Here is a 14,216-nt window from a genome sequence, read left to right on the forward strand (position 1 = left end):
TGCACTACAGGGATTCTATAAAGCATCTGAGGTCCTAGACATCCACCAAATGACCCGTTTTTGACACTTCAAGCTTATCACTCTTCTAGTTGATAAGCTACAAATAAAAACAAAACCGCAATAAGGTGCAAATGATTAAATTTGGGAGGGGCAAACTCACACAGCAGGATAATATCTCTCAGGTATCATGTCAGCTGCTTTTAATGAGAATTCAGCAGAAACGCGTCCCTCAGCTTGTTTCTATTTCCGATGTTTTAAATGAGATTGAGGTTCACCGCAACATATGGACCAAATCAAAGTTTATTAGAATTCTGACACGTTTTGATAGTCAGAATAACACATTGTGATTGTGTGAATCCACATTACCCAAAGGACCCTTAAGGTAGGAACCGCTGTTGTTCTGAATACCGTGTGACAGAAAGAGTGGGCCAGTGGAATTAAAAATATTGCTGCCAACTTTTTCATACTTGCCCCTCACCCAATCTAACTTACCCGTGGATCAACTGCAATCGGTCAACACAGGCATCTGTGGGATGTGAAGCCCAAAACAACTTGGAGTAGTTGACATGAATTAAGGAGAAGTTGGATTCGTTCCATCGGTGACAAAAGAATATACTAGAAAAACAAAATACAGCTGGAAATCTGAAATCATGGAATCACAGGATTCCTACGGTGCAGAAGGAGGCCATTTGGCCCATCATGTCTGCACTGACTTTCCAAATAAGCGTCATGGCTTAGCGCCATTCCCCTGCCTTTCCCCCGTTTCCCCGCACCTTGTTTCTATTCAAGTAATCATCTAATGTGATCTTGAATGCCCCAATTGAACTTTCTCCAACCACAATCCCAGGCAGAGCATTCCAGACCCAAATGATGTGCTGCGCAAAAAAGTATTTTTCCCACATCACATTTGCTTCTTTTGCAAATCACTTTAAATCCTTGCCCTCTCGTTCTTGATCCTTTTACGAGTGGGGACAGTTTCTCCCTCTCTACTCTGTCCACCCCCTCATGATGTTGAACATTCCTGTCAAATCTCCTTTCAGACTTCTTCTCTCCAAGGAGAACAGTCCCAACCTCTCCAATCTAAACTCACAACTGAAGTTTCTCATCCTTGAAACCATTCTTTTAAACCTCTCCTGTATTCTCTCCAATGCATTTACATCCTTCCGATAGTGTGGCACCCAGAACTGTACACAATTAGAAAATGTAGCAAATTCTCAACTGGTCACTTAGCACCTGTGGAGAGAGGACGTGTATAGCCTTTCATCAGGACCATGCAAGAATATTCAGAAGAACATGCCAATCAGATTAGATTAAGTAGGGTGATAGAAGGTTCACATAAACGTAACTGCCAGCATAGACAGTTGAGGAATGAATATTTTTATGCTATTATTTTATGGCCAGATGTCAATTTTGGTTCAGCATGATGCCCTTTTGAGCTAGATGTTAAGATAGAATAAAGAGAGGTGTACTCTACCTTAAACCAATGCTAAATTTGATTGAGGAACTTCTGCTTTTGGCCAGTGTATTTGAAGGTTTTAGGTTCAGAGTGAAAAGTAGATGGTCTTTGCACTGCCTTCAGTCCCACCACCAACTTGTCTCCCATATTATAGTGGGCTGGGAAGACAGCAGAGAGCCTGCCTTGCCCTTAATGAACACTTAAAGTCCTATTTCAATCTCTGCTGCTATTTTACCGATGGCAGGAGAAGCTGGGGGCAAGGCAGAGAGCCTGGCCAGATAAGGAGGGGGTTATAATCCTGTGCCCAAGATCGTATCCCAGTTTAACCTTCCACCCCCCGCGCTCTCAAGCCTAGCCTCCTATTCCCTTTCTCCTCTTACTGGGGCCTTCCAACCAGGTCTTGTCCAAAATCCCTTTCATTCCGGGCCCACCTGTCATCTTTTCTGGGACTGTGTGTAGTTGCAGCAGTGGCCACCGCTAGATCACAGTTTGCACTGCTGTCTGACAGCACCACGGACCAGGGTTCGATTCCCGTCTTGGGTCACTGTCTGCGTGGAGTGCGCACATTCTCCTTGTGTCTGCATGGGTTTCCTCTGGGTGCTCCGGTTTCCTCCACAGTCCAGAGATGTGTGGGTCAGGTAGATTGGCCATGCTAAATTGCCCTTTAGTGTCAGGAGGACTAGCTAGGGTAAATGTGTGGGGTTATGGGGAATAGGACCTGGGTGGGAGTGTAGTCTGTGCATTCTCGATGGGCCGAATGGCTTCTTTCTGATTGCATGATTCTATGATCATGTCATCCCTGTGTCTGCAGAGCTGTCAGCCAATCAGATTGCAGAGCAACTCTTCGAGGGAGAGTTGGCCTGTAAATAATGAGGAGCATTTCAAAAGCAGCAATCTTTTTCTCATCATTATTTAGGCACCAACTCTTGCATTTATTACCCACAACGTGCACTGTTCTGTACCAGGGATTCAGGTTGTTGTTTTTTCAAGTGCAGCTTGAAGTTGGACGTGGCTCCCTCCATATTTCACTCATCTGACAAACCGCGGACTGGACAGTTTTATCTTTGTTTAGTACAACTATCCCAATTTGTGGTGCTTTTTGATCTCATAAATTGAAATTGATCGATGCTTGCACTGATTGTGGATTGCATCATCACACTGCTCTCATCTTGAACCATCTTTGAATGTGTCCTTTCATTGCTCAATCCAAACTTCACACTTCACATTCTCAATCCTTTAGCCATCATGAATAATTCTTGGAGAGAGAATAGAACCTTGGGTCAGGGTGACCCTGAAGGATCATCCAGACTTGAAAAATTGGCTCTAATCTCTCTCCACAATGCTGTCAGAACTTCCCGACATTTTCCAGCATTTCGCGTTTCTGTGTCAGATTCCAGCAATATTTTGTCTTTGTATTATGGATAGTTCTTGCTTGTTCTCAGGCCATTAGTGTAGGGTCATCAGCATATCTGTTATTGTGATGAACAAATATTGACCCAAAGATGTTTACAAGAGACCCAAGAAGCAATAACTTTTACCTTCTCTAAAATCATAGAAACCCTACAGCGCAGAAAGAGGCCATTTGGCCCATTGAGTTTGCACCGACTGCAATCCCACCCAGGCCCTATTCCCATATTCCTGCATATTTACCCACTAATCCCTCTAACCTATGCATCTCAGGACATTAAGGGGCAATTTTAGCCTAGCCAATCAACCTAAACCACACATCTTTGGACTGAGGGAGGAAACCAGAGCACCCAGAGGAAACCCACGCAGACACGAGGAGACAAACTCCACACAGACAGTGACCCACGCCGGGAATCGAACCCAGGTCCCTGGAGCTATGAGGCAGCAGTGTTAACCACTGTGCTACCGTGCCGTCCTACTGTATCGGAAGTGTATAGAATCTGTAAGAAAATCTGCATAGAACCTACTGCATAGAATCCCTACTCTACGGAAGCAGGCCATTTGACCCATCAGTCTGTACTGACCACAATCCCACCCAGGCCCTACTCCCATAACCCCACACGTTTATCCTGCTAATCCCTCGGGCACTAAAGGTCGATTTAGCATGGCCAATCAACCTAACCCGCATATCTTTGGACTGTGTGAGGGAACCAGAGCACCTGGAGGAAACACACGGGGAGAACATGCAAACTCCACACAGACGGTGACCCGAGGCTGGAATTGAACCTGGGTCCCTGGCTCTGTGAGGCAGTAGTGCTAACCACTGTGCCACCATGCCACCCCTAAAAAGCATTGGGTTTTCCCTTATCCCCCTGCACTCCCTCTCCATGACACCCACCCTCATGCATGGAATATCATGACCTGCAATTTTACATTGAAGGAAACAATAAATGTTATTTTGGAATTATCGAAGGAGTTTTCTGTTCATCTGGTGATAATTGTTTGGAGATTGAACACATGAACTCAAACACAAATTCGTCAAACACAAAGACACACTTTGCCCTCGATTTTGACATGGCCTTAACATTTTCCAAATGTAATAGCGTCCCAAAATCAATTTCATTCTCATTGACACTGGGTCAAAAGCCTGGAACTCTCTTTCCAACAGCACCGTGGGAACAGTTCGCCACACACACTGCGGGAGTTTAAGAAAAGCCTGGCGATCTCCAGCCAGCCTCAGTAAAAACTTCCAGGAACAAAGAGAAAAATAGCATTCATTGTCTGTGATTTTTTTTTTGACCTGGGATAAAGAGCAAAGACTCCCTCCTGTGGTGAGGTTAAAAATAAATTACTTTACCAATTATTCCATCAGGCCACACTTTTTCTGCTTGTTAAGGAAGCTTCCTGCTTGCATTTAGCAGGAGATACGATCAGGGTCTGAATTGTATTTGAAAATTTTACAGCAACCGGACAAACTGGGTTGTTTGACTCCGATATTTTAACCCCACCTGGCCTGCTTCTTCTCACTACTGGGATATGTGTATGATCTAATGGAAACATACAGAATTCTGAAAGGCCCAGATAGGGAGGACGCGGAGAGGATGTTTCCATCAATGAGAGAGACTAGAAACTGGAGGGCGCAACTTCAGACCAAAGAGACGCTCCTATAAAACTGAAATGAGGAGAAATTTCTTCAGCCAGAGTGTGGTGAATCTGTGGAACTCAGAGAGGGCTGTGGAGGCCAGGTTATTGAATGTCTTTAATTCAGAGAGGATCAAGGGTTACGGGGAGAAGGCAGGAGAATGGGGATGAGAATCATATCAGCCTTATTGAATGGCGGAGCAGACTCACTAGGCCAAATGGTCTAATTCTGCTCCTATATCTTATGGTCTTGTGGTGTCAGTGGAGGGCAGGATCAATTGTTGAGGTCGTGTCAAAATCGAGGGCGAGGTGCGTCTTTGTGTCTGACAAAAGCACGCATGTTCAGTCTCCAAACAATTATCATTAGATGAACAGAAAACTCCTTCAACAATTCCAAAAGAACATTTATTGTCTCCTTCAATGTAAAGTTCCACACCACAGCATTCCATGGAGAATGTGAAATAACCCAGGATTAACCTCCAACCATAAATCGCTCCTCAACACTTCTTTATTTGTTCATGGGGTCTAAGCATTGCTGGCTAGGCCAACATTTATTGCCCAATTGCCCTTGAGAAGGTGGTGGTGAGATGCCTTCTTGAACTGCTGCAGTCAATGTGGTGTATGTAAGTACACCTATAGTGCTGTTAGGAAGAGATTTCCAGGATTTTAACCCAGTGACAGCGAAAGAATGGAGATATATGCCGGAATTTTACTGTCTCACCCACCACCAAACCGGAGCGGGTGAGGGGAAATGTCCATTGGCCTCGGGCGGGATCTTCCGCTGTCGTTCGAATGAGGCAGTAAAATCCCACCCATTTTTCCAATATAGGAAGATGTATGACTCACAGGGGAACCTGCAGACAGTTTTCTCATGTGCATGCTGCCCTTATCGTTCTAGGAGGTGGAGATCATGGGGTAAGAGGGTACCATTAAAGGAGCCTTGGTGACTTGCCACAATCCACCTTGAAGGTAGTACACTCTGTGTCAAGGTTGTAGAGGGAATGAATGTTCAAGGGAGTGGGATAGCGTGCCAATCAGGAGGAGTTCTTTGTTTTGGATGAGGTTGACTTTCTTGAATGTTGTTGGAGCTGCACTCATCCAGGCAAGTTAGAAATATTCCATTCTATTTCTGGCTTGTGTCTCATAGATGGTGGATAAGCTTTGGGGAGTTAGAGAAAAATTACTCACCGCATGATTCCCAGCCTCTGGCCTGCTCCTATAGCCACAGTATTCACGACATAACAAGCCATTCAATTCAAGGGCAATGGATTGTAGTGGTTCAAGAAATGGCTCACACTACCTTCTCAAGGGTAATCAAGGATTGGCAAGTTTGTCAGTGATACTGACATTCCATGAAAGAATTAAAAAAAACACTGTCTGACTTCACTCTTGCCTCAGTTTATCAGCTGCTGAAATCCAAATCAGAGTCTTTGTTTCCTCGAGACTTGACCTTTCCAACACCACTCCTGATCAGCCTCCACCTTTTATCCTCCATAAAGTTGACCTCATGCAAAACTCTGCTGAATGTATCCTAACTTGCACCAGCCCCGGCCCAGCCATCAATCTCGCGCTCACAGACCCACATTGAGTCCCAGCCCAGTGACATGGTGGCACAGCGGTTAGCACTGCCAGCTCACAGCGCCAGGGACAGGGGTTCACTCTCTGCGTGGAGTTGATACATTCTCCCCACGTCATAGATTCCTACAGTACAAAAGGAGGCCATTTGGCCCTTCAAACCTGCACCAGCCACAATCCCACCTAGGCCCTATTCCCATAACCGCTTGCATTTACCCCAGCTAGTCCCCCTGACACAAAGGGGCAATTTAGCATGGCCAATCCACCTAACCCGCACATCTTTGGATGTGTCTGTGGTTCTGGCTTCCCCCAACAGTCTGAAAGATGTGCTGGTTAGGTGCATTGGCCATGCTACATTCTCCCTCAGTGTACCAGAGCAGGCTTTGGAGTGTGGTGACTAGGGGATTTTCACAGTAACTTCATTGCAGTGTTAATGTAAGTTGACTTGTGACACGAATAAATACACTTTTAACAATATTAAAATTTTCATTCTTGTTCTCAAATCTCTCCATGGTCACACCCCTTCCTAACTCTGAAACCTCCTCTAGTCCTTCAAGCCTTTGAGACTCCTGTACTCCTCCAATTCTGGCCTTTTCAACTTCCCCCAATTTAATCGTTTCACCATTAATGTCTGTGACATCAGCTGCCCAGGCCCAAATCTTTTGAATTTTTCTCCTCAATATTTCCTCCTCAATCTCTGTAGTCCTTTAAAATACCCCTTACGACCTCCCTCCCTTTCACTAAGCTTTTTGGCTATCTCTCCTAATATCTCCGAATACAACTTGGGGTTACACTTTGCTTGATAACAAATTTGAGAGAGGCTTTGGGGCAATTCACTAGATTAAACACACAGTATAAAATCAAGTTTCTGTCATCAGTGTAACCTGGTCTTTTAAACAGTCAGGCAGGATATTTGCCAGAAGGGGGCAATGTCTATGGAGGTAACTGACCCCTTGCTCCCATTACTTTAACTGCCCTCCCACCCTCCCTTGGCTTTGGCCAGATTGGTGCAGTTCAAATCAGATCAATGGCTCCAAATATTTTCAGCTTTGAACAAGAAGTATTTACACTTTAAGCTAGCAACTGATAAATACACAGCAAGTCCATCAGTACCTGTGAAGGGAAGAAAGAAATATATAAGTTACCATTACAGGTATAGATCCATTTTCAGAGCTTAAAGCTCAATTTAAACCTTCACAAACATGATGGGCCAAAGGGCCTCACTTTGTGTTGTAAAGCTCTTTGACACCGTTCCTTTTGTTGACACATTCTGCGATTCGTTTGCTGCAGTTCACTGAGCATCACATTGAGGAGCAGAGATGATGCAGAATGTTTCATTCATTGGGATCGATCGATTGTTACATTGATTACCAGTGAAAACACACGCTTACTAACCCACTGCAACTGATTAGAAATAGCTTGAATGAGGAAAGAAACAATTCATGTTCATACACTGCTTTTATACCTTTCCTACTTTTCATCCGATACAATTCTTCCATTCTGTTCCTAAGATGTGCAAGGATAAGGGATAACCACTTCCCAATTTTGTTTTAAGCATTTAGAAACATAGGAACTAGAAAAGGTATAGGCCGTTCGGCCCTTCGAGCCTACTCCGCCATTCATTTTGATCATGGCTGATCATCAAGTTCAATATCCTGATTCCCCCCTCCCCCACCCCTCCCCTGCCCCCGCCCCTCCCCCACCCCTCCCCTGCCCCCAAAACCCTTTAGCGCCAAGAGCTATATCTAATTTCTTCTTGAAATCACACAACATTTTGGCTTCAACTACTTTCTGTGGCAGCGAATTCCACAAAATCACCACTCTCTGGGTGAAGAAATTTCTCATCACCTCAGATCTAAAAGGTTTACCCCTTAACCTCAAACTCTGACCCCGAGCTCTGGATCCCACCCCCACCCACTCCACACACACACACACACACACACACACACACACACCAATCAGGAACATTCCACCTGAATCTACCCTGTCCAATCCTATTAGAATTTTACAAGTCTCAATGAGATCCCCTCTCACTTTTCTAAACTCTAGTGAATATAAGCCTATCTGACTTAGTCTGTTCTCAAATAACAGTTCTGCCATCCCAAGAATCAGCCTGATAAATCTTCACTGCACTCCCTCATTAGCAAGAAATTTCTCCTTTAGTTAACGACACCACAACTGCACACAATACTCCGGGTGTGGCCCCATCAATGTTCTGTACAATTGCAGTAAAACATCCCTATTCTATACTCAAACCCTCTCACAATGAGGGCCAACATACCATTTGCCTTTAATTCGTCAAATTATAAAGAAACCTTGCTGATCTTCTGGTTCAGTTGCACTGTGGTTAGCACTTGCTGCCTCACAGCGCCTGGGACCTGGGTTCAATACCGAACTCAGGCCACGGTCTGTGTGGAGTTTGTATATTCTCCTCATGTCTGTGTAGGTCTCCCTCACGTTCTCCGGTTTCTCCAAAGATGTGCAGGTTAGGTTGATTGGCCATGCTGAATTGACCCTAGTTTCAGGGAACTAGCAGGGTAAATATGCGGGGTTATGGGAATAGGGCACTGGCGAGCTTTGTGGTTGGTGCTGACTCAATGAGCTGAATGGCCTCCTTCTATAATTTTATGATTTAATAACGTACACCCTCTGGGCACAAGGCTGTGGAGTGATTCCATCCTGGAATTGAGCACAATAACTAACGCTCTGCACCTTTGACAGAGTGCTACATTGTTGGATATTCTAGGTTTCGGAGGACACATTTTAAATCCATGCCTGTTCGATGGAGGTAAAAGATTCATGGTACAATATGCAGAGCAGCAGGCTGCATTCTCCCAGTGTCCCATTTAATCCCTCAACCAACACTGTGGAAACAAAGGATTTGCATTTGTAATGCATCTTTCATGTTCCGAGGACATCCCCAAAGTGTTTTGCAGCCAACAAAGTACTTTCTTGAAGTGTGGTCACTGTTGTGATGCAGGGAAGATATAAAAGAACTGTATGAACATGAAACATTTCTTTCTTTGATGCACCATCAATCTTTGGGACCGCCTCCTTGTTATTTAAAGCAGTCAGGTTTATTATTCCTCACTGAATTGTGTTAAAAGACGAAAGTAAAGACACACAGAATTTGATAATTGGCACTCCCCAGCTGTGCAGTTCAGTTCAATACTGTTACTCAAACAGGCTAAGCAATCAGTAAAAAAAAGAAAGCCCTGCATTTATATAGCACCTTTCAAGAGTTCATGCATTACAGCTCTTGAATTTTGAAATGTGGTCAGTTGTAACTCAGGAAATTTGCACACAGCAAACTGCCCCACAAACAGCCACACAATAATGACCAGATGATTTGTTTTAGTAATATTGATTGCAGGACCGGGGAGGCAATGACCTACTGGTATTATTGCTAGACTACTAGTCCAGAAACTCAGCTAAATATCTAGGGACCCAGGTTTGAATCCCACCAAAAAAAAGTATCTGGAATTAAGAATCTACTGATGATCAGGAAACTGTTGTTGTTTGTTGGAAAAACCCATCGGGTTCACGAATGTCCTTTAGAGAAAGAAACCTGCTGTCCTGGTCTGGCCTATATGTGACCCCAGAGCCACAGCAATGTGGTTGACTCTCAGCTGCACTCAAGCAACTAGGGATGGGCAATAAACGCTGGCCAGACAGCGACACCCATGTCCCACAAATGAATATAAAAAAGGATAAATATTGGACAGGACACGGGGGTTAACTTCCCTGCCTTTTTTTTAAAATAGTGTCATGGATCTTTTATATTCAGCTGAGAGGCCAAAAAGACTCAGCTTAAGACCTCACCCAGGGATTATCACATCTGTCAGTGCAGCACTCCAACACCAGAGAGTTTCAATCTAAACGTCTGTGCTTACATCCTGGTGTACGATTTGAACTCACAACCTTCAGAACGTGAGTGAGAGAGACAGCATTAACCACTGAGCTACAGTGGCAGCCTCAGGTAATCCATCTTGCGGTGAAGTAAGAGACCAGATCGCCCTTGTTTCCCTAATTTGTTTTAAGGGGTAATTGTTGGTTCGTCAGGCTGGGTGAATTCCCATATACTCTTCATTGAAACATTTCTTGGGAACTTTTATATTCCGCTAAGAGGGCAAATGGACTTTGGGTTAATATCTAATACCAAAGACAGCCCCTGCAATGGTGCAGCACTCCCTCAGTGCTGCAGTGTGGTGCTAACCTGGCCCATTGAGTCTAGGCTGTCTCTCCGACAGAGTATCTTAACCAGGCTCTTTCCCTTGCCCTATCCCCATAACCCCACACATTTCCCAGGTCTAATCCATCTAACCTACACATCTTGGGACACTAAGGGTCAGTTTAAAGTTTATTTATTAGTCAAAGCCGGCTTACATTAACACTGCAATGAAGTTACTGTGAAAATTCCCCAGTTGCCACACTCCAGCGCCTGTTCGGGTAACACTGACGGGGAACTCAGCATGAATTTAGCATGTCAAATTCACTTAGCCTGCACTCTTCAGACTGTGGGAGGAAACTTGAGCACCCGTAGGAAACCATGAAGACACGGGTGAACATGCAAACTCCACACAGGCAATCACCCAAAGCCGGAATTGAACCGAGGTCTCTGGCACTGCAAGGCAGCAGTGCTAGCCACTGTGCCACCAACATCTTTGGAACTGTCAAGCTGACAAGGTATTTTAAATCTCCTGCTCTTTAAATTATGACAAAAGCAGCCTGCCATGTCACTGAGTTGAAAAGATTCACTGTTTGCAAATACAACAGCTGTTTGGTTACATAATCTTAAGTGCTATCATTCTAGCATTATTACTGTTCGACAGGATTACTCAACATTTGACTGACAGCCTTAAGGTATTATCAAGTGATTATCTGTCTTTGATGTGGAGCTACAAATACAAGTATCTGCATTTATGTGGGATTAAGTACTTGAAGGGATTTAAATGTATTTAATGGGTTTTTATCAATGAGTTTTTTTTATTGTGAAGTTTATAACAGATGTTTAGAACTTTCTTTTATTTACACTCAGCATGGTTGCTGAGACTTGCCTGTTGTGGATATTGGGTGAGTAGGCTTGAGGGATGTAAGGGCAAATGGTGGAGCTATGAATTGACACCAAGTTGGTATAGGAGATTTAAGGGACCAAGAGTATTAGTGGGGGTCATAGATTGACATGTATTGGCACTAATTAGCAAATTGGGCGTTAAGGGGCTATGAGGTTAAGTGGGTCATGATGGGTTGGCATGGAGGATATAAGGGGCCATGAGATTGGTTTCAGGTGCATAGTTTGACATGGATGGTGCAGGGGCAGGGAGTGATGGTGTGAGTGATGAGGATTAGAGGGCCTAACTGCTTTCATTGCAACTAGGACAAAGTTCCAGTGCAACAAGGTGGGCCTTTCTAATGGCTGCCCTCAGCACTCAGCAATCTAGGGGAAACGAGTCCAAGGGAATTCATAAATGCACACGCACCCTTCAGAATGGAAATCCAGCTGTTTGGGGCTGTTTCTCCCAAAGCAGGTGTACTGAACTGGGGCACGAAGAAAGCTATGAAGAAAAGTAAGATGGATTTTGAGAGTAAGTTAACTCAGAATATAAAAACAGACAGCAAATGTTTCTACAAATATACAAAACAAAAAACAATGTTGAAAGTAAACACTGGTCCTTTAGAAGGTGAGAACGGAAATGAGAAAATGGCTGAGGCAATGAACAGGTGTTTCGTGTTGGTCCTCACAGTAGAAGACACAAATAATATGCCAAAAATTGATGACAGGAAGGCTATGGCAGGTGAGAACCTAGAAACTATCATTATCAGGAAAGAGGTAGTGTTGGGCAAGTTAATGGGGCTAAAGGTAGACAAGTCTTCTGGTCCCGATGGAATGCATCCAGGATACTAAAAGAGACGGTGGGAGAAATAACAAATACAGTAGTGGTAATGTATCAAAATTCATTGGACTCTGGAGTGGTTTGCACAGATTGGGAAACAGCAAATGTGACGCCACTGTTTAAAAAAGGAGGTACACAAAAGGCAGGTAACTATAGGCCAGTTAGCTTAACTTCTATAGTAGGGAAAATGCTTGAATCTTTCATCAAGGAAGAAATAGCGAGACATCTGGATGTAAATTGTCCCATTGGAAAGACACAGGATGGATTCATGAAGGAAAGGTTATGTTTGACTAATTTGGTGGAATTCTTTGAGAACATTACATGTGCAGTGGACAATGGGGAACCTGTGGATGTGGTGTATCTGGATTTCCAGAAGGCATTTGACAAGGTGCCGCACCAAAGACTGCTACATAAGATAAAGGTGCACCATGTTACAGGTAATGCATTAGCATAGATAAAGGATTGGTTAACTAACAAAAAGGAAAGAGTCGGGATAAATGAGTGTTTTTCCTGGTTGGCGATCATTGACTAGTGGTGTGCCTCAGGGATCAGTGTTGGGACCGCAATTGTTTACGATTTACTTAGATGATTTGGAGTTGGGGACCAAGTGTAGTGTGTCAAAATTCGCAGATGACACTGAGATGGGTAGCAGAGCAAAGTGTGCAGAGGACGCTGAAAGTCTGCAAAGGGATATAGCTATTCTAAATGAGTGAGCGAGGGCCTGGCAGGTGGAGTACAATGTTGGTAAATGTGAGGCCATCTGTTTTGGTAGGAATAACAGCAAAATAGACTATTATTTAAATGATGAAAATTGCAATATGCTGCTGTGCGGAGGGACCTGGCTGTCCTTGTGCAGGAATCTCAAGGAGTTGGTTTGCAGGTGCAGCAGATAATTAAGGAGGCAAATTGAATTTTGTCCTTTATTGCTTGAGGGATGGAGTTTAAAAACAGTGAGATTATGTTGCAGCTGGAAAATCTGCTGGTGAGGCCATTCCTGGAGTACTGTGTATAGTTTTGGTCTCCTTACATGAGAAAGGATATACTGGCACTGGAGGGGGTACACAGTAGATTCACTAGGTTGGTTCTGGAGTTGAGGGTGTTGGCTTGTGAAGAGGCACTAAGTAGACTAGGGCTATACTCATTGGAATTCAGAAGAATGAGGGCAGATTTTATAGAAACATATAAGAATATGAAGGGAATAGATAAGATAGATGCAGGGGAGTTATTTCCAGTGGTGGGTGAAACTAGAATGAGGGGGCATAGTCTCAAAATAAGGGGAAGCAGATTTAGACTGACTTGAGGAAGAACGTCTTCACACAAAGGGTTGCAAATCTGTGGAATTCCCTGCCCAGTGAAGCAGTTGAGGCTTCCTCATTGCATGTTTTTAAGGCAAGGATAGATAAATTTTTGAACAGGAAAGGAATTAAGGGTTATGGTGAGTGGCTAGGTAGGTGGAGCTGCATCTACAAAAAGATCAGCCATGATCTTATTGAATGGTGGAGCAGGCTCGAGGGGTCAGATGGCCTACTCCTGCTCCTAGTTCTTATGTTCTTATGTAAATTTCCAAATTCCCCGTCGCAGGGGTGAAAGTCCAAACCAAGAGCTCCCCACCATGCCTTGCCTGCATCAGTTCACAAGTCAACATTTCTGTAGAGTTGCAGAGAACCAAGCTGTCAAAAACTGCACTAAACATGTCCATACCAGCCGGTCATATAGAGATCCTTCTGATCTTTGAATCAAGTATCCCCTAGATGTTTCCAAGTGCATGATTAGTCTTGTTTGCAACAAACTCACATTGAGTGGATGCTTTCAGCGAGCTACCAATAACCACATTCAAATCGATTCACTTTCTTACGCACACTAATGAAGGCTGATTCATTGTATGCACATTGTTTCAATACTGCTGTGCCTTGCTGGACGTACACCATATTAAGCGTGATGTTTTTGAGTGCTGCTTTCTCTAATCTTTAAAACCTGAGATCATGGGTGAATGTTCTCCCCGTGTCTGCATGGATTTCCTCCAGGTGCTCTGGTTCCCTCCCAAATTCCAAAAGATTTGCTGGTTAGGTGCATTGGCCATGCTAAATTCTCCCTCAGTGGACCCAAACAGGTGCCGGAGGTCCTGGCAGCTAGGGGATTTTCACAGCAACTTCATCGCAGTGTTAACATTAGCCTATTTGTGATACAAAGAAATAAACTTTAAAAATTTTCAGTGGGTAATGGGGTAGGGTGGCAGGGTGTCG

This window comes from Carcharhinus amblyrhynchos, chromosome 4 (genome assembly GCF_965287045.1).
Source record: "Carcharhinus amblyrhynchos chromosome 4, sCarAmb.v2.hapA, whole genome shotgun sequence".
NCBI lineage: Eukaryota > Metazoa > Chordata > Chondrichthyes > Carcharhiniformes > Carcharhinidae > Carcharhinus > Carcharhinus amblyrhynchos.